At 42.0% G+C, this 20,546-nt stretch overlaps 1 long non-coding RNA gene across 1 annotated transcript in view; it reads left to right on the top strand.

Annotated features, from left to right (window-relative positions):
* LOC122933026 overlaps positions 1-19,721 on the top strand; it is a 145,537-nt gene extending 125,816 nt beyond the window's left edge. Inside the window, exon 3 of the long non-coding RNA XR_006388372.1 lies at positions 19,295-19,721. This is a non-coding gene — a long non-coding RNA (uncharacterized LOC122933026). The remainder of the gene's footprint in view (positions 1-19,294) is intronic.
* Positions 19,722-20,546: the final 825 nt, after the last annotated feature.

Below are 20,546 nucleotides of genomic sequence, written 5' to 3'. Positions count from 1 at the left end.
GGCGTATTAGGGTTGGTTTGCTCCTATGCCGGACAACCCCTTTAAGTTGAAACATAAGTGTTGAGTGACTAGAAGCCTAAGAAGAAAATGTCACAGACCCTTGATCCTCATAGATGATCCTCAGGCGTGTTCTCCTGCCCCCTTAAACAAATAATGGAAACAATATCGTTCCTCCCTCTCACACAGTGTTTGACTTGACTTAAGAAAGTAAGTGAAGCAGAATACATAAAAAAGAAAGAAAAATCATTTGAGCAGCCAAATGAAAGTTTCTGGTCTGAAGATGCCTGGGGCCAAATAGAAGTGAAGTCTCCAGTGAGTTTGGTTTGTGCACACAAAAAAAAAAATATAAGTAAGCGTGACTGGCCGTCATTTTTCAATTTGCTTATGCTCAATACTGATCTCTGGGGCAGCTAACAAACAAAATGAGGAGCCTTAAGTGCCTTCGGCTTAGTAGAAGTTCATGGTTCTTGGTGTCTGGCTGAGGCTCAAGTGTAACCTGCAGCCATGAATCACGGCCAGTTTGGGATGGCATCAACGATTTCATGGGCGATGTACCTTATGAGGAAGAACAGGGCACATGCTGGCTTCTTTGGTAATGTTGCTTCACTTATAAACTCGTTTATGTAGCTTTTACATTAATTTTGTATAGTTCTATCTATACAACTTTATTTCCTTGAAGGGTATATAATCCTGTAGTATTTATATTCCATTTTCTTTTTTTTATATATATAATTTTCTTTTTGTTTGTGCAACTTTTTAAATATTTTTTATTTCATTAATTTATGTCATGTATATTTTTTCACAGTATGTCATTTTTTCAGTTGTTCATCTTTTTAATTTTTTCATTATTTTACTATTATTATTTTTGCTAACATTGTCATTTTTAATTTTTTATTATTTGCATTTATTATATTTATTAATATTCTTTTTAATTTTTGATCTTTACTTCTTTGCTAGATAATTTTTTTTTATTACTAGTATTATTATAAATATTATTATATTTCTTATTGTTTCAGTGTAAACCAGATAATTATTATTTTCACAATTGTATTTAATTTTTTATTTTATTCCAATGTTATTATTTTTATTATTTTTTTATTATTATTGTTAGGTGTTATTTTTTTATTTTTGTCTTTTGCTATTACTTTTTTACTTCATTTTATCATTTTTATTATTATGATTTTTTATTTATTTTTATTGTTAGGTATTCATTTTTAGATTTGTCTTTTGTTATTAGTTTAGCTACCTCATATTTTTATTTATTTTTTTATTAGTAACATAGTAATATAGTTTGTTAGGCTGAAAAAAGACATCCAGTCCATCCAGTTCAGCTTGTTATCCTGCAAAGTTGATCCAGAGGAAGGCAAAAAACCCTCATGAAGTAGAAACCAATTTTCTTCATCTTTAGTGGAAAAAAAATTCTTCCCAACTCCAATCAGACAGTCAGAATAACTCCCTGGATCAACGACCTCTCCATAAATATAATAACTATAACCTGTAATATTATTACACTCCAGAAATACATCCATTTACTTTATTTGTTTTTTTATTATTACATCATTTATTATAACATTATATTATTATTTATTTAATTAATTATTTCATTTTATTATTACTTTATTATTACATTATATTATTTTGTTTATTATTTTATTCTTACTTTGGTGTTTTATATTATTATTGCTCTTTAAAAAAATTGTAACAGTCAGGGTGCAATTATTTTTTTTTAAAATATATTGGGTCTCATACGAAGGACCTTCTTAAACTTTATAGAATACGTCTGACGTGAGATTTTCCTATAACCTCTGCAAATTGGAGTGTCAATTATTATTATTATTAACAGCTTCAAAATTGTGATGTGATATTTGTCTCCTTTATGTAGTAGAGGAACACGAAACCCCCACCCCTTTAAAAACAAAAAAAGGCTAACAAAGCAGAAATACAACGCAATTTGGGTCGAGGGTCAAAAATAATAATGTTACAAAATCCAGGAAAGTCCATGATAAGAATAGGATAGGAACAAATCCTTAAAACATTTTCAAATTCAAATCAAGCTGATGTGCTGTAAATCTGGAGCCTGGTAAACAATTCTTGCGCCCAGTTCTTTTTCCCACTCATATCTATAGGCCTACAGGAAGGTGAGGACCAGGTGATCTTCTGTAGGCTCCTCATGCTGTTCATATAGTTTGATTTATCTCTCCTGACTACCCTACTCAGTCTCACCCTATAAACCTGCACAGCAGCAATGGTCCTCTGGCAGCTGCTTACCTCCTGGAGGAACAAAGGATTTGGCATGGTCAAATACAACATTCCTGGACTCTACAGTGGGATTGTCAGGCAGATATGTGGGTTCAGATAATTACATCTAATGTGCATGAGCTGGTTATACACCTATAGAACTTTGCTAAATGCACAATGTTTTATCAAATCTAATGTCTATGAAAGTCCTTCAACTTTCCTTAGATGGCAGAGTTTGAGGAAAAAGGGTCGTCGATATTGGACTTCAGCATGTGCAATCCTTTGATCCCGGCCAGGGGGCTGAGACAGTGGCTTATCCCCTTCTTACACAATGAAATAAGCATGTAGGCTCAAATATCAAGTACTCATGTCTACGGTGGAGTCAGGTGAAATGGATATTTGGCCCACTGCTCATGTATACGGCCAGCTTTAGCATGCTTATCTAATTAAAGGGGTTGTCCGGGTTCAGAGCTAAACCCAGACATACCTCCATTTTCACCCAGGCAGCCCCCCTGACTTGAGCATCGGAGCAGTTCATGCTCCGATGCTTTCCTTTGCCCTGCGCTTAATAGCGCAGGGCAAAGGCATTTTTTGGAGATCCGGTGACGTACCGGGCTCTCCATGGGACTGCCCTAGCCAGTAAAACGGCTAGGGCAGCACTAAAGCCCGCCCATCAGAGCTGGTGATGTCACCAAACACACTGCCGAGCGGAAGCTTCAGCCCGGCAGTGTGTTATGATAAGCAAAAGAGCCCGTGCCCTGCGCGATTTAGCGCAGGGCAAGGGAGCGCATCGGAGCATGAGATGCTCTGATGCTAGTCTCAGGGGGGCTGCCTGGGGGAAAATAAGGGTATGTCCGGGTTCAGCTCTGAACCCGGACAACCCCTTTAAGGGGAGGTTACAAGGTGGTAAAACGTGTTCCCTAACTAACAAAATTATACCTCTAAGGGTACGGCCACACAGTCAGGTTTGTGCATGCAGTTTTGGAAGCCAAAATCAGAAGTGGACTTGAAAGGAGAGAAAGTATAAAACGCAAATACAACTTACCCTTATTTTGAATTAACTCCTGGTTTTGGCTTCCAAAACTGCAAGCACAAACCTGGCCATGTGGTTGTACCTTGAAGTAGCAAGTAATCATTACTGTCTTTTTTTTTACCCATAATTTTGCTAGATGGGGTATGAAATTTCTTGTTGCCCACTTTCTTTTATCAGACCTGCTGGCAAAGGGCAACCAAAACTTGTCTCCAGTGAAAATGATCTTCTAAAAAGTGAACATATATGGCTCCCACCACTAGCTTAATCAGAAATTTCCAAAATAGTCATCAAACATGGTCAGGTCTTTTGCAATAGGATTATCAACTTGCTCCATCTGCTATACGTTCTAGGGTTGTTGCGGGTATCGAAAAATCGATACCCAATCGATACTTTTTTACAAGTATCGATTCGGTACTGTGATTTGCACTTTTTCGATACTGGGCTGCGCAGCCCATTATCTCCTATGACACAACATGGCGCTCCGCCAGAAAGACAGTGGAGAAGGCGGGAGAGGGAGAAGGAGGGAGGGATTCCCTCCCTCCTATGACGCTGCCGCCGCTGAGCCCAATGGAGTAAGCGGGCTCTGAAGATGCCTGCATCACTGCCACCAATGACTGTGCGTTTAATTAAAGGAGGAGGAGGGACGGGGGAGGTAATAAACTGCTGCGCCGTCTGACTCTGAGACGAGTGAGCGCTGAGCTCAGCGAACGGCACCAGCGGCAGCGGAGCAGCCTCCTCCTTCGTCCTGAGTCACTCACACTTGTCTTGTGTGCTGCGCCGTCTGACTGAGACGAGTGAGCGCTGAGCTCAGCGAACGGCACCAGCGGCAGCGGAGCAGCCTCCTCCTCCGTCCTGACTCCTAACTGAGTCACTCACGTTTGTCTTGTGTGCTGCGCCGTCTGACTGAGACGAGTGAGCGTCAGCCCGAGCCCCAGAGTCAGTGAGACTGAAAAGCAGCCAGCCCAGCATAGCAGGTACCTAGCCTAGCCCACAGCCAGACCCAGTGCAAGAGTGATGATTAGCCTGCCTCAAAATAAAGGCAGGCAAAAACCATATCTATAAGGAAGACAGCCAGCAAGATTTGGGGTTAATGTGACTCATTAACCCCAATCTTGCCACTACCCATGTTTTAAACATGATGGGGGTCACTTATTTTTAATGTCAGGCTGGGCGCATGCTTTTGGAGTCTTTGGCATGGACCCCATGTGCCTCACATTAATAGTAAGTGACCCCCAAAGTACCATCTAAGGCTACTTTCACACTTGCGTTTGAACGGATCCGATCATATTAATGCAGACGGAGGCTCCGTTCAGTACGGATCCGTCTGCATTAATAACTTAGAAAAATTTATAAGTGCGAAAGTAGCCTGAGCGGATCCGTTCAGACTTTCAATGTAAAGTCAATGGGGGACGGATCCGCTTGAAGATTGAGCCATATGGTGTCATCTTCAAGCGGATCCGTTCCCATTGACTTCCATTAAAAGTCTGGACGGATCCGCACGGCCAGGTGGACAGCTGAACGCTGCAAGCAGCGTTCAGCTGTCCGCCTGTCCGTGCGGAGGCGAGCGGAGCGGAGGCTGAACGCCGCCAGACTGATGCAGTCTGAGCGGATCCGCATCCATTCAGACTGCATCAGGGCTGGACGGAAGCGTTCTGCTCGGCTCGTTAGCTCCTTCAAACTAAGACTACTTTCACACTTGTGTCTGAGGCGGATCCGCTCATATAATGCAGACGGTGGCTCCGTTCAGAATGGATCCGTCTGCATTATATTGTTAACAAAAATTCTAAGTGTGAAAGTAGCTTCAGACGGATCCGTCCAGACTTTTACATTGAAAGTCAATGGGGGACGGATCCGTTTGAAGATTGAGCCATATTGTGTCATCTTCAAACGGATCCGTCCCCATTGACTTCCATTGTAAGTCTGGACGGATCCGCACGCCTCCACACGGCCAGGCGGACACCCGAACGCTGCAAGGAGCGTTCGGGTGTCCGCCTGCTGAGCGGAGCGGAGGCTGAACGCTGCCAGACTGATGCATTCTGAGCGGATCCGCATCCACTCAGAATGCATTGGGGCTGGACGGAAGCGTTCGGGGCCGCTTGTGAGCCCCGTTTGAACCACCCGAACGCTAGTGTGAAAGTAGCCTAAGGGGGGAAATAGTTATTAAATAAAAAGTGTAAAAAAAACCCCCACCAAAATATGAAGTATAAATGACCCCCTTTTCCCAATTTCACATATATAAAATATATAAATAATAAACATATTACATATCGCCACGTCAGAAAAGTCCAAACTATTAAAATATAAAAAAAAAATCTAGGTGGTGAACGCCGGAACAGAAAAAAATTAATAAAAACTGCGCGATTCGCCATTTTTAAACATGTGGAATGCACGTGGCTTTTTTGGTTTATTTTTTTCGCGTGGTATCGAATGGTATCGAGTATCGCAATACTTTTTCATGGTATCGAAACCGAATCAAAAATTTGGTATCGCAACAACTCTAATACGTTCCATGACTTTTTGATAGCATCCTGCATTCCTCACGGCTCAGGTCTTTGACTATCATAGTAGTTTTTCTCTCTGCCTTTGCCGAAGGTGCTATGTGACAGTGATGGTGCCAACCAGACCTTCTGCCTTGGTCAAGGCATTTTGAATCATGACTTCTAGAGAATCAATTTGAATATTTGCGTTGGGTGAAGGAAAGCAATAAAGTCCTAGTCAGGGTTTATTTGGAGAGGAGTTAGGGTCCATTCACACCTGCCCTAAAATTTTTGGTGGATACCATGTGGAAACACAAAGGATTAACCTCCATTGAATATGACAATGAGGCTAACCATGGCGTTGATCCGCAGCACTTCAAATTGCACATCCCCTGCAGAAATCTGAGCATCTGCCTCGGGTTTCTGCCAGAAGATCCTTTAAGTAACTATGGAGTAAATTCGACATATGTGGACATACTGTATCATTAGGACTCTATGTTCAGGGTTTCTCTTGAGTTTCCTAATATTTTTATGAGGTTATGTAAAAAAGAGTGGAGGAGAAAAGAAAGACCAGGCTCCTTTGCCCTGGAGGTAAATCCATAATGGGTTTCCAGCCTGATCTTTGCTATGGTGGCTCCTATCGGTTCAGTGGCCACCAGGCTCTGTATTCCAGCCCAGGTTTCACCAGGTGCAGTGACAACATGGTATTGAATTACATATTTCATACACAGGCCCTAGATTACTGGCAGTTGAGTATTTTTACAACTGGATCTCAACGCTTCCCTATATACATGGCAGTCACTCTCACGTGCCATTAGCGGCTACACATTTCAGCATCTCCATAAGTGACTTAATGAGGTTTATGGTTCCATCATTCTGGAGTCTGGAGCTAATCAGCAGGGGTATAATACCTTACATGGACCTTCTCGCTTGGGCGGATGACTGTTGACTCGGCTCCTGGAAGGAGACCTGTAGCCATGTTACATAATCTGTAGTATAAATAAACCTAGTAGCTGCCACTACGGCCTCCCCGCAGGAAAGCTGCGTACAATGTAATTCATTACATACATGGCACTAAAGGCTCTGCTCTGTATTACTATATTTACTATATTTGTTTTATTGTGTTTGCCCCCTGGGGTTATAATAATATACAGTACATCCCACCCCTCTGGAGCTTATTATGTGGCATCTGGTACCTCGTCGGTGGGTGGAGGGGGGGGGGGCGGATTACATTTTTTAAGAATAACTCTTAGCTCTGTATTTACGCTAGGCTGATAGTCCAGCAAACTGGCCCCTAAAAAACTAAAGTCACAATTTTCTCAAAATCACCAGTAAGTATGAAGCTAACCATACATATTAGATTATTGTCAACCAAAACTGATGATTTTGGCAGAAGCAGGGGACCATATCATGTGTATGGAGGTTGTCCCACAAAAATATTCTTACTTTTTCAAACGAGCACTTGGATCTGAATATTGTTACTCAATAAAGTATCTGCATAGCGCCACCTGCTGTTTTGTTCTCCTCCTTATTTCTCACTGAGGTGGTCACACATGCTCAGTTCCATCTTTCAACTGCCACCAGATGTATCTACTGTTAGAACCTGTGACAGATACAGGGTTAGAGATGCATCAGAAAGGACACACTGCTGAGCTCTGATAGGGAGAGAGCTGTAGCCAAAAGGACACACCCCTTGAGCTGTGATAAGGAGAGAGCAGCAGAAGAAAGGACATGCCCTCTGAGCTGTCAGCCTGAAGGCAATCAGAGCAATTGGAGTAATGAATGTGAAGATCTCTGGAACCATGTGAGGCACAGGGCTGGTTCTAGCTTCGTAGAAAGAGTTTGTCAAGTACAAGATGTCTGATTTTCATTATTTACCTGAATCATAGGAAAACTCGGTTAATGTTTGTGAAAGGTGAGTGATGACCAATATGACTGCCAATACAATTCGCACAAGGGCTGTCAATAGTTTTTCCTAACTACTAAATGGCAAATCTGCCTAGCTATGGAGCAGTAGTAGAGTAAGGCCTCTTTCACACGGGCGAGAATTCCGTGCTGGTGTAATGCGTGAGGTGAACACATTGCATTAACTTCAATGGGGCTGTTCAGATGAGCGGTGATTTTCACGCATCACTTGTGCGTTGCGTGAAAATCGCAGCATGTTCTATATTCTGCGTTTTTCACGCAACGCAGGCCCCATAGAAATGAATGGGGATGCGTGAAAATAGCATAGCATTCGCAAGCAAGTGCGGATGCAATGCAGTTTTCACGCATGGTTGCTAGGTGATGATGTTAGTAAAGTCATTTTACTGTATTATTTTCCCTTATCACATGGTTATAAAGGAAAATAATAGCATTCTTAATACAGAATGCTTACTAAAATGTTGCTTGAGGGGTTAAAAAATAAATACAAATTTAACTCACCTCATCCAATTGATCGCGCAGCCGGAATCTTCTTCTTGCTTCTTCTTTCAGGACCTGCAAAAGGACCCTTGATGACGTAATTGCGCTCACCACGTGGTGAGAGCGATAACGTCAGCGCAGGTCCTGCTGGATGAAGATAGAAGGATCATCTATCTTCATTCAGAAGGACCTGCGTTGACGTCACCACACTCACCACTTGGACAGTGCAATTACGTCATCAAAGGTCCTTTTGCAGGTCCTAAAAGAAGAAGAAAGAAGATGATGCCGGCTGCACGATCAATTAAATGAGGTGAGTTAATTTTTTTTAATTTTTTAACCCCTTAATCCACATTTTAGTAAGCATTCTGTATTAAGAATGCTATTATTTTCCCTTATAACCATGTGATAAGGGAAAATAATAAAATGAATAGAACACCTAACTTAAACCCAAACTTCAGTGAAGAAGTTCGGGTTTGGGTCTGGGTACCACATTCATTTTTTTTTCACGTGCGTGCAAAAAGCATTGCACTCGCACGGAAAAAACTGAACATCGCAACGCAATCGCAGTCAAAACTGGCTGCAATTGCGTTCCTACTTGCGCGGGTTTTCCGCAATGCACACGCGACTCATCCGGAGCAAACCGGAATGCCCATGTGAAAGAGGCCTAAGGGATGTGTGACTGCGTAACTAGACTGGACCTCCGAACATAATAATCCCAAATTGTGTGGCAATTAACCCCTGCCTATGCCTATTTTATGTAAATTAATTTTCTTATCTCATTCAGGGGACAGCTCTAGAATAGGACTGTAGGCCAACTTGCTTTTTGGGTGTCCAGTCAACCTCTATCAGAACTGTTTTGGAGGCCATATTGGTTGTCACCTGAGAAACAGCTAAACAAAACACCATCCACCATATATGATCATGATGATATCTAATGGAGGCAGCATGCTGGCTTCTAATGGGACCCATGGAGAAAGACAGCCCCTTCCAAGTTGGTCTTGCTCCCATTGTCATGCAGTAGGTCTGCACAGGGATATGGTCTTCAAAGGTACTGCAATAGACAGGGTTGGACTGGGGTTCCTTGGGCCCACCAGAGGAAATTATTCTCGGGACCCATCCTACAGATATCATCAATAAAGTCTAACAGATTTTGATTCAAACAAATTGACCCTAGTGGCAATTTCCTGTCTCCAAAAGCAGCTTCAAATATCCTGGACCTTTGGGGCCCACTAAGGTATCAGAGCCTGGGTCCACTGAAGGATTCTCTGGTACATTGGTGGGCCATTCTGATGCTGGCAATAGAGGTGCAGCTGAAAACATATTAGGGATGGGGCACCAAGATCTCCTGTTCGGTGTGGAAATATAATGGTGTCAAACAGCTGCTGTAATGGGGCTAATTGTTCTATTTACTCCATGTCCTCTATGACACTATATAGCACCTTCACACACTCTAGGGGGGCCTTCATGTTGCAGTAGATAGCCATATTGGAGTGTGTATTATTTTTTTTAAAGGAATTGTCCAAGATTAGGCAAAAAGCGCTTTTTTTTTACCCCAGAAACAGCACCACCTTTGGTCATAGGTTGTGTCTGGTATAGCACTTCAGCCCATACAACCCAACTGTGCCGCTAAAGCAAACCCTTTTTTCTAATCTGAGACGACCTATCCCAAGAAGTCGTTCAAGCAAATCACATGCGCTATACGTGGCCTCACGATCGTGGTGGTCTTCATAATTTCATTTACTAAGACTGCTAATGTTCTCAGCCCCGATTTGCCCGTACGAACAGGACCAATGTGAATGATCCTTGTTCAGAGGACGCTATTTTAGGACCTTCATCTTCTTCGATGGCTGTCTCCTCGCTTCTCCTGATGGTCTCATTGTATAAGGAAATGAGACATTTCATCTCCTTCCATCCCGCGCACTAATTAGATAAACTTTAAAGCTTCCCGGTGGTTTTATGTTTTTCCCAGTTTTGAATAAAACCCTTTTCAGCACTTATTAGAACCATGTTCCCCTGGTAAGAGTACAAATATGAATTCCCCCCCCCCCCCCCCTCTCCTACCATCTGACGGAAGTGTGGGAGTGTGGCGCGGAATAGCGGGGGTTCGTAAGCCACTTAAGGTTTGGATAATAAAACTAAGCTGGAGACTAATATTTTGGCTCAAAGTCATTGCTCTCTGAAAACAATTACTGCTCAAAGCCAGACCTACAGAGGAGAGAGCCGGGGAAGTCGCCCTGTACTAACAAGCTTTTCACATCTATTGACTTAGCATTAACGTTGCTTGTGTTTAATTGGGGTGGGAGGGTGGGGGGGTGTAGGTTAGGGGGGCGGCCTACCGGGTCCAGGCTGATATTGCTCTTACGCGTCTCCATTGCTCATATCGTCTCCACGCGACACACAGTAAAACAAAGGGGTCGCGTTTTCAAAGACACATTGAAATAGTTACTGAATTATTTAGGACCACAAATAATAACAATACACAGAAAAAATAATCCATCTTGGCACTCGGTTATCCATAAATTCCAATAAAATGTCCACAAATCGTCCCCGGGAAGATATAATGGGCAATAGCATCTTTAAGGGATATGTGGTTGCTAACTTTCTGGAATTTTCTGATTTTCAGAGACAGTCCATGCAAATTCGGGCTGTCAGGGGACAAAAATGAGTGGTGCTAATGATAAACCTGCCCATAAGTGAGCATTCCTGGGTGGAGTCAGACATTCCTAGGGGCGGGTTTTAGATGCCCCGATTTTACCAACCTAAAGGTTGATATGAAGATGGAGTTTCCAGGGTAGATGTGAGCTTTCGTGTGGGCTGTCAGGAGGTACGGGTAGGGTACTCAGACCACCCTCAAAAGACAGACTTAAGTGCTGCTGTCTGAGAGTGAGCTGTTCAATAGGACATCCCTGTATCTGTCCAGGCCCTGTGCCCAACAGAGGACAGGGAGTCTGAAAGTCGGGCTGTCCGGCCTAAAACCGGACCTCTGGCCACCCTAGGTACGGGGGACTCAGAATTCAGCGTGTTGGTGATGGTTGACTGGTAAATAAAGACATAGGGGGAGATTTATCAAACTGGAATAAAGTAGAACTGACTTAGTTGCCCATAGCAACCAATCAGATTCCACCTTTCATTTTTGACAGCCTCTTTTGGAAAATGAAAGGTTGAATCTGATTGGTTACTTTGGGCAACTAAGCCAGTTCTACTTTACAACAGTTTGATAAACCTCCCCCAGAATATTGCAAGTTAGGCGTAAAAATGGAATGATTGGACAAAAAATGTATTCTGATTTTGAGCCAGGAAAATATATAATTTTTTATTTATTTTTAGGATGATACTGAATTGCCTTCTTCTGGATCAACATGAAAAAAATTGATGGACTTTTTCGACTTTCCTAACGATATAAGGCAACCTTTTCTCAGGGGAATCCATGGGAGTCAATGGGGCAGAGCTGCAATAATACATACAACACAAGGGCAGGGGTGGAGCTGCTATCAGAAGAAAGCAGCCAAGTTTTTCTAATCTTGGACAACCCCTTTAAAGGGGTTTTATGGGAATTATGTTTACATGGTCTTTACTCCTTGTATTGCACTGTTACCAACTTCTAAATATGTTTTTTATACAAATTACGCCCCCCCCCCCATTCTCTTATTTTTGAATTGCCCCATGTGACCGCACGTTCAAATTTCTCCACAACACTGGCAAGATAGGTATAGTTTTAAACTGCATGATTAACCCTACCTAAATAGGGTTGATCCTGGTGACAGAGCCTCTTTAAGAATATCTCTGTATTTTGCTCTATTCGGTTTTCCCTCATTCCTGAACAGTCTCCCTGTCCCAACCGCTGAAAGACACCTCATTAGCATGATGCTGCCACCATGATTCACTATAGAGATGGTATTGGGCAGGTGATAAGCAGGGCCTATTTTCCTCCTGAAATGACACTGACCCTGCTTTCACACCTGAGCGTTTCTCAAAAGCGCATTTTACGCGCGTTTTTGTCACGAGTTTTTATGCGCGTTTTTTGTAATAGTAAACGCCCGTTTGACGCGCGTTTGTGTGATTGACTGCAGTGTCCTATGGCCACAAACGCGCGTCAAAACGCCCCAAAGAAGCTCAAGAATTTGATTATGCCTCGGGCGTTTTACAGCGCGATCGTACGCGCTGTAAAACGCCCAGGTGAGAACCATTCCCATAGGGAAGCATTGGTTTTCATGTGTTGAGCGTTTTACAGCGCGTTTGAACGCGCTGTAAAACGCTCAGGTGTGAACTTAGGGTTAGAATTGAGGCCAAAAAGTTCAATCCTGGTTTCATCCAATCAGAGAATGTATCTCATGGTCCTTTAGGTGCTTTTTTGCAATTTCTAGGTGGCTTTTATGTGTCTTTTACTGAGAAGAGGCTTCAGTCTGGCGACTGTGCCATAAAGCCCAGATTAGCGGAGTCCTGCAGTGATGGTTGAACTTCTGGAAGTTTCTCTCATCTGCACACGGGATCTCTGGAGCTCAGCTCAGAGTGACCATTGGGTTCTTGGTCACCTCTCTTACCAAGGCCCTTGTCCCCCGATTACTTAGTTTGGTGGGGTGGCCAGCTCTAGGAAGAGTCCTGGTTGTTCCAAACTTCTTCCATTCAAAGGGGTTTTTCAAGATTTTTTTCACTGATGACCTATCCTTGTGATAGATCATCAGTATTTGATCGGTGAGGGTCCAACAACCGGGACCCCTGCCGTTCAGCTGTTTTGAGAGCGCAGCAGCGTTCACAGGAGCGCCGCTGCCTTCTCGTAGCTTACCAAGCACAGCACTGTACATTGTATAGCGGCTGTGCGTTGGTATTGCAGCTCAACTGCATTCACTTGAATAGGGCTGAGCTGCTCCTAGGCCACGTGATTGATGAACGTGTCATCACTGGTCTAGGAAAAGCAGAGAGAAGGCCGCAGCGCTCACAGGAGCGCCACTGCCTTCTCAAACAGCTGATTGGCGGGGGTCTCAGGTGTCGGACTCCCACCGATCAGATACTAATAACCTATTCAGATTAAACTATGGAGGCCACTATGCATCCTTCTCCAGATCTGTGCCTCCACACAATCCTGTCTCTGAGCTCTACAGGCAGTTCTTTTCTCCTCTGTATTGTCAGCTGTAAGATCTTATATACACAGGGCTGTGTCTTTCCAAATCATGTCCAGTCAGCTGAATTTACCACAGGTGACTCCAATCAACTTGTAGGAACATTTCAAAGATGATCAAGAGAAATGGGAGGCCCCAGAGCTAAATGTCAGGTGTCACAGCAAAGGGTCTGAATACTTATGTCCATGCAAATTTTCAGTTTTTCCTTTTTAATAAATTTGCAAACATTTGTAGCATTCTGTTTTGAAAAAGGGGGTCAGTCAGCAAATCCCAATGCGAAGGTGCACGCTGCCATGGCTAGAAACACAAAAATAAAAAATACATTGCAACAGCACTCTGCAAACCAAATAAAGTACAATAATGCCATAACTATAGAAAGTATTCTGGTGCTAATGCTACGCTTATTTTGTAAATTTGAGATTCTTGGCAAATACATTTTGTACAAAACTATTTAGGCCCGTCTACCAAACGTCAAGGCGATCTCTGTAAGACCACCAAAAAGCGGCCACCCAAAAATTCAGGGAGTGCAGGTTCCACATGCATGCTGGGTCCACTCTGCTTTTCATCATTTTTGGTGCCAAAATGGCCTCCAATAAATTCAGGGAATGCAGGTACCAACATGCATGCTGAGCCCACTCTGTTGCTCTCCTGGTGCCAGACGGCTTCCAATGAATGCAATGAGAGTCTACTTTATACCTCTCCTGGTGCCAAAAGGCCTCCAGTGAGTGCAGGGAGAGCAGGCTACAGCTTTATACTTACACTAAGGGCTTGTTCACACAAACGTAAGGGCTCCGTGCCCGTGCTGAGAATGCACGGGCATTGACCGCGGGGCAGCCGCATGCGGATCACAGACCCATTCACTTGAATGGGGTCCAAGATCCGTCCGTTCCGCAAAAAGATTTTTTTGCGGAACGGAAGCACGGAACGGAACACCACAGAAGCACTCTGTAGTGCTTCCGTGGAGCCGTGGAGTTCTGTTCTGTGCTTCCGTTCCGCAACGCATCTCCGGGCACGGATGCCTTACGTTCGTGTGAACAAGCCCTAATTAAATTCAGACTATGGGGCAGACAGGCTAGCCAGGAGTGCACGACTGAATAGAGCCACCCACACCTCCGGTACAAACTGCAAAGAAAAAGGGGGTCAGTCAGCACATCCCAATGTGCAGGTGCGCGCTGCCATGGCTAGAAACAAAGAAAAAAATACAATGCAACAGCACTAAATTTGAGATTCTTGGCAAATACATTTTGGAGAGGTACAGAGTGGACCCAGCATGCATGTGGAACCTGCACTCCCTGAATTTTATGGTGGCCACAGGTAGTATTACGTGCTAGGCTTCCGTCTTACAGAGATCGCCTTGACGTTTGGTAGACGGGCGCAAATAGTTTTGTACAAAATGTATTTGCCAAGAATCTAAAATTTACAAATTTAGCCCCAGAATACTTTCTATTACTATGGCATGATTGTACTTTATTTGGTTTGCAGAGCGCTGCTGCATTGTATTTTTTCTTTTTAACATTCTGTTTTCTCATATTGAGTGCAGATTGATGGGGGGGCTTGAATATTTGTAAATTTTAGCCCAAAGAGCAATACAACAAAATGTGAAAAAAGCAAAATGGTCTGAAGACTTTCCAAATGCAATCTATTTATACAGTATGTTCACACAGGGCAACACCTCATAATGCTCTTAGTCAATAATTTTATGGAAAAGTTAAATTCATGTCCTGTATTAGGCTCGGTGCCAGCACTGCTGGGGTTAAAGGACTATCTGGATTTATCTGCCATATCCATGTGTGCTCTCTGTGGGGTTTCTGTTCCTCTTTTGTGCTATGCTGCTGGCCTGGATCTTGCTGCTGATCTGTGGTCGGCGACCTATGGCCGTTCACTTGTTCCATAGACAAGCTGTGGCCATCCTCTTAAAGAAACAGTACCTAATTATAAAGTCACCAGAAAATTGACCCTATGGCTGGTCAAGGCTGCTTTTGATCTGGGCATGCTCCAGACATCCTATAGATTGAGGTGAGATTTATTACGCAGACATATAGGTTCTTAAAGGGGAAGTCCATCTTAAGGGGATTGTACGGGATTCAAAAAACCTTTATTCTTTATGTCAGAAAATAGCGCCACGCTTACACGGACCGCGGGTTGTATCTGATACTGCAGCTCAGTTACCTTAAAGTAAATGCATCTGACTTGCAATATCGCACACAACCTGTGGGCAAGCAGTGGCGCTGTTTTGGGAAGAAGTCAGCCATTTTTATTCATCCAATGTACTTGGTTAGTATCTAGTGTATATTGCTAGACGTTCCCGAGGGTCACAGCAGACTGGAATTTAAACAGTTTGGGGGGAAAAGGATGCACATATGTAGTTTCAATAATTAGCAATATTATGCAATCATCTAGAGCAGGGGTAGGCAACCTCTCGGACTCCAGCTGTTGTGAAACTACAACTCCCAGCATGCATACTTGCTCTGCTCTTCTAAAAACTCACATAGAAATAAATGGAGCATGCTGGGAATTGTAGTTTTACAACAGCTGGAGTGCCGGAAGTAGATATATATATATATATATATATATATATTAGACCAGGCATGCTCCACCTGCGGCCCTCCATTTGTTGCAAAACTACAACTCCCAGCATGCCCGGACAGCCTACAGCTATCAGCCTACAGCAGGGCATTGTGGGAGTTGTAGTTTTACAACAGCTGGAGGGCCGCAGGTTGAGCATGGCTGTATTAGATGAACTTGGACTAAACGCACTGATCTCAGCAGGACCAGGTGACTATCCTATGTATTAAGGGGGTCTCCTCAGTTTCCCAGAACAGCAGATTTGGAGAAAGGAAGGATCAGGCATGTTGGATGTTCACATGCTCTATCCCCTGGTTCTCTAGGGAGACAAGGCCCTGCTAGAGATGTCCGACAGCTTCTTAGTTTCCTATCCTTGTTGAGAAAACATGCAAGCTCAACCAAGCCAAGCATGCATGTATGAGGAGCAGCCGAATGGAGAAAACATGCAAGCTCAACCAAGCCAAGCATGCATGTATGAGGAGCAGCCGAATGGAGAAAACATGCAAGCTCAACCAAGCCAAGCATGCATGTATGAGGAGCAGCCGAATGGAGAAAACATGCAAGCTCAACCAAGCCAAGCATGCATGTATGGGGAGCAGCCGAATGGAGAAAACATGCAAGCTCAACCAAGCCAAGCATGCATGTATGAGGAGCAGCCGAATGGAGAAAACATGCAAGCTCAACCAAGCCAAGCATGCATGTATGAGGAGCAGCCGAATGGAGAAAACATGCAAGCTCAACCAAGCCAAGCATGCATGTATGGGGAGCAGCCGAATGGAGAAAACATGCAAGCTCAACCAAGCCAAGCATGCATGTATGAGGAGCAGCCGAATGGAGAAAACATGCAAGCTCAACCAAGCCAAGCATGCATGTATGTATGAGGAGTAGCCGAATGGAGAAAACATGCAAGCTCAACCAAGCCAAGCATGCATGTATGAGGAGCAGCCAAATGGAGAAAACATGCAAGCTCAACCAAGCCAAGCATGCATGTATGGGGAGCAGCCGAATGGAGAAAACATGCAAGCTCAACCAAGCCAAGCATGCATGTATGTATGAGGAGCAGCCGAATGGAGAAAACATGCAAGCTCAACCAAGCCAAGCATGCATGTATGGGGAGCAGCCGAATGGAGAAAACATGCAAGCTCAACCAAGCCAAGCATGCATGTATGGGGAGCAGCCGAATGAGGCATCTAAGGTGTATGTGTGCAATGGAGCCCGAGCCTATCAGACTAAACTGTAAGCAGTTCCTCTCCATGGTCAGGTGGACATGGACATGTTATTTCAAAGAGAGTGAGAAAAAAGTAATAGAACAGGTTAAAATCAAATCAGACCTGCCCGACCTGCGTTACCTATGACGGGGAAAAACAGGCTGACCCCAAACGTAGGGCTGCAAAAAACGTGGTGTGAAAAACAACCTTGTGAACATAGAATGTGCGGGCTCCATACAATCTTCATCTGATGAATGCAATCCTTTTTCTTAGACTACATGCACACGACCGTTCCGTTTTTTTTTTGCGGTCCGCAAACGGCGGATCCACAAAAAATGGAAGCCACCCGTGTGCCTTCCGCAATTTGCGGAACAGAATGGGCGGCCCATTGTAGAAATGGCTATTCTTGTCCGCAAAATGGACAAGAATAAGACAGGTTACATTTTTTTTTGCGGACCACGGAACGGAGCAACGGACGCAGACAGCACACGGAGTGTTGAAGTGAATGGGTCGGCATCCGCGCTGTATGAGGCCTTATTCGCACATCAGCAGTACTGGTACCTGCAGATATTTCCAATCTGTACAGAGTTAAAATTGCAGTGTGTTCCCTGCAGTCCTATGTAAATCCCAGATAACATTCCAATAGATGTAACGATAGAGATATTATTTTTGGTAATCCTGTAGCACATATAATTATCAGCCATAATATAGAGGAAGGGGAAAACATTGAGAACCTGGAGACAGTGGTGATGGTCAAGGGTGGGAAAGATCGGGTGAACTGTCAGCTCTTGTGGTTGATGTTCTGGAAGTGGGAAAATGGGCAAAAAGAAGGATCTGAACAACAAAGACCAAACTGTGATGATGGATCAGAATGATATGAGATGGATAGATAGATAGATCGATAGATAGATAGATATGGGATAGATAGATAGATCGATAGATAGATAGATAGATAGATACTGTAGATAGATAGATAGATATAAGATAGATAGATAGATAGATACTGTAGATAGATAGATAGATATAAGATAGATAGATAGATAGATATAAGATAGATAGATAGATAGAAGATAGATGGATGGATAGATAGATAGATAGATAGATAGATAGATAGATAGATAGGAGATAGATATGAGATAGATAGATAGGAGATAGATAGATAAATAGATAGATAGATAGATAGATAGATAGGAGATAGATAGATAAATAGATAGATAGAAGATAGATAGATAAATAGATAGATAGGAGATAGATAGATAGATAGATAGATAGATAGAAAGATAGATATGAGATAGATAGATAGATAGATAGATAGATAGATAGTAGATAGATAGAAGATAGATAGATAAATAGATAGATAGATAGGAGATAGATAGATAGATAGATAGATAGAAAGATAGATATGAGATAGATAGATAGATAGATAGTAGATAGATAGAAGATAGATAGATAAATAGATAGATAGATAGGAGATAGATAGATAGATAGATAGATAGATAGAAAGATAGATATGAGATAGATAGATAGATAGTAGATAGATAGAAGATAGATAGATAAATAGATAGATAGATAGATAGATAGATAGATAGATAGGAGATAGATAGATAGATAGATAGATAGATAATAGAAACTCTGTGGCACTTCCGTGAATGTGCGTTTATTCACCCGGTATCATGCGATGTTTCAGTCCTCTCAGTGGGACTAGTTTGCTTGAGAATAGTCCCACTGTCCCACTGAGAGGACTGAAACGTCGCATGATACCGGGTGAATAAACGCACATTCACAGAGTTTCTTTACTTTTTGTATTTTTGGGCTTGAGGGCTCGCCCTTCGGCCGCTGGCTCTCCAGTGTTTGCTCCCTGGTTTATTTATTCTTAGACAGATAATGTGTCCATCGTATTATTTAGCTACAAAGATTGATCCTGTAGTTAGAGATATAATTAGGCGAGGCTGCTAATTAATCATTTCTCTCCGCACTGTATTACTGTTTGTGTTTCATTCTTCATGAAATAGTTTTATTTTGTGCTTTTTTTATGTTAAAACATCATTTAGTTTTACACCTTGTCTTGAGGGCAGGAAGCTTAATAAATGACCACATATTATCGGGACTGAAATGTAAAACCAGAGAATATCAAAGGATCAATGACCAAAATATTATATTTCCAGAAGGGACACAAAGTAAAAAATAAATAAATCACAGCAATTACTTTCTATAAACCCCTTTAAATAAATATTCCTTTTTTTTTGTACATAGAGAAATGGAGAAAATGTCTTTGTCCCTTCGTGAAAACCAAATTTGCAAAAATGAAATCAAATCCTTCACTAACAACGATGTATCTGTTAGACGCATATGGCGTAAGATCCCAAATACCAGAAAACCCAGGAATCTTTTATTCTCTTCTTCCTTTTATTCAACTGGAAAACATGAAAAAGATACAAGTGATGAGAAGCAGGACACAGTCCGGAACAGCGTCAGCCCGAGACCAAACCGCATAGATTTTTACATTGTCTAAGAAAAATTTCATTTGACTATTTTACTTATTAATTTTATTATTTTTTAAATCTAATTATTATTATTATTATTGCTCTTTTTTTATTGATTTTGACAAAATTGTATTTTGAAAAAAAAAAACACTAACTGAATTATTACAAAATAATTTTTCTGAACACAGAATAATCAACTAATTATTGGCCACAGACAGATAATCTGTACTCATTGCCTCTGTGTTAATGGGTAAATAAAGATAAGTGCACATGTAATAATTTTGGTACGATTATCGTGTTATTACATTTTATTTCTTTTATGTTCATTTTATTAGAATCCTTCTATAAAAGCAGACCTTACAGCGCAAGCATCTGTGCTATAAACCGCCATGTTTATGTTAGGTCATTTCGCTTTTATTATTTTAATTATTATAATTAAACGGGTAAAATTATATATAAAGGTTCATTTCTAAGACTCTTTTTAGTGCATTTAGGTTCTGTCTGATTTAGAACATACGGTAGATGGTAAAGGATTCGGTGTGTTACACTAATGCACACGTAATATATAAAATAAAAAAGAATTGCATTTCAGTAATGAAAAACAGTCACATCCTAATATATCTGTGCTGCAGAAACCCAGCGGGTAACGTCCGGTCTACTGTCAGGGCAGCAAGCGGGCGACTCGTCTTAGTATGTTTAAGGATTAACACTGTATTTCCTTAGATAGACACAAAGATAGATAGATGGATAGATAGATAGATAGATAGATAGATAGATAGATAGATAGATAGATAGATATGAGATAGATATGAGATAGATAGATAGATAGATAGATAGATAGATAGATAGATAGATAGATAGATATGAGATAGATAGATATGAGATAGATAGATAGATAGATAGATAGATAGATAGATAGATATGAGATAGATAGATAGATAGATAGATATGAGAATAGATAGATAGATAGATAGATAGATATGAGATAGATAGATAGATAGATAGATAGATATGAGAATAGA

This window comes from Bufo gargarizans, chromosome 3 (assembly GCF_014858855.1).
Source record: "Bufo gargarizans isolate SCDJY-AF-19 chromosome 3, ASM1485885v1, whole genome shotgun sequence".
NCBI classification, from domain to species: Eukaryota; Metazoa; Chordata; class Amphibia; order Anura; family Bufonidae; genus Bufo; species Bufo gargarizans.
The sequence above is the reverse complement of the archived record's forward strand: the minus strand, read 5'-3'. Positions and strand labels throughout refer to the sequence as shown.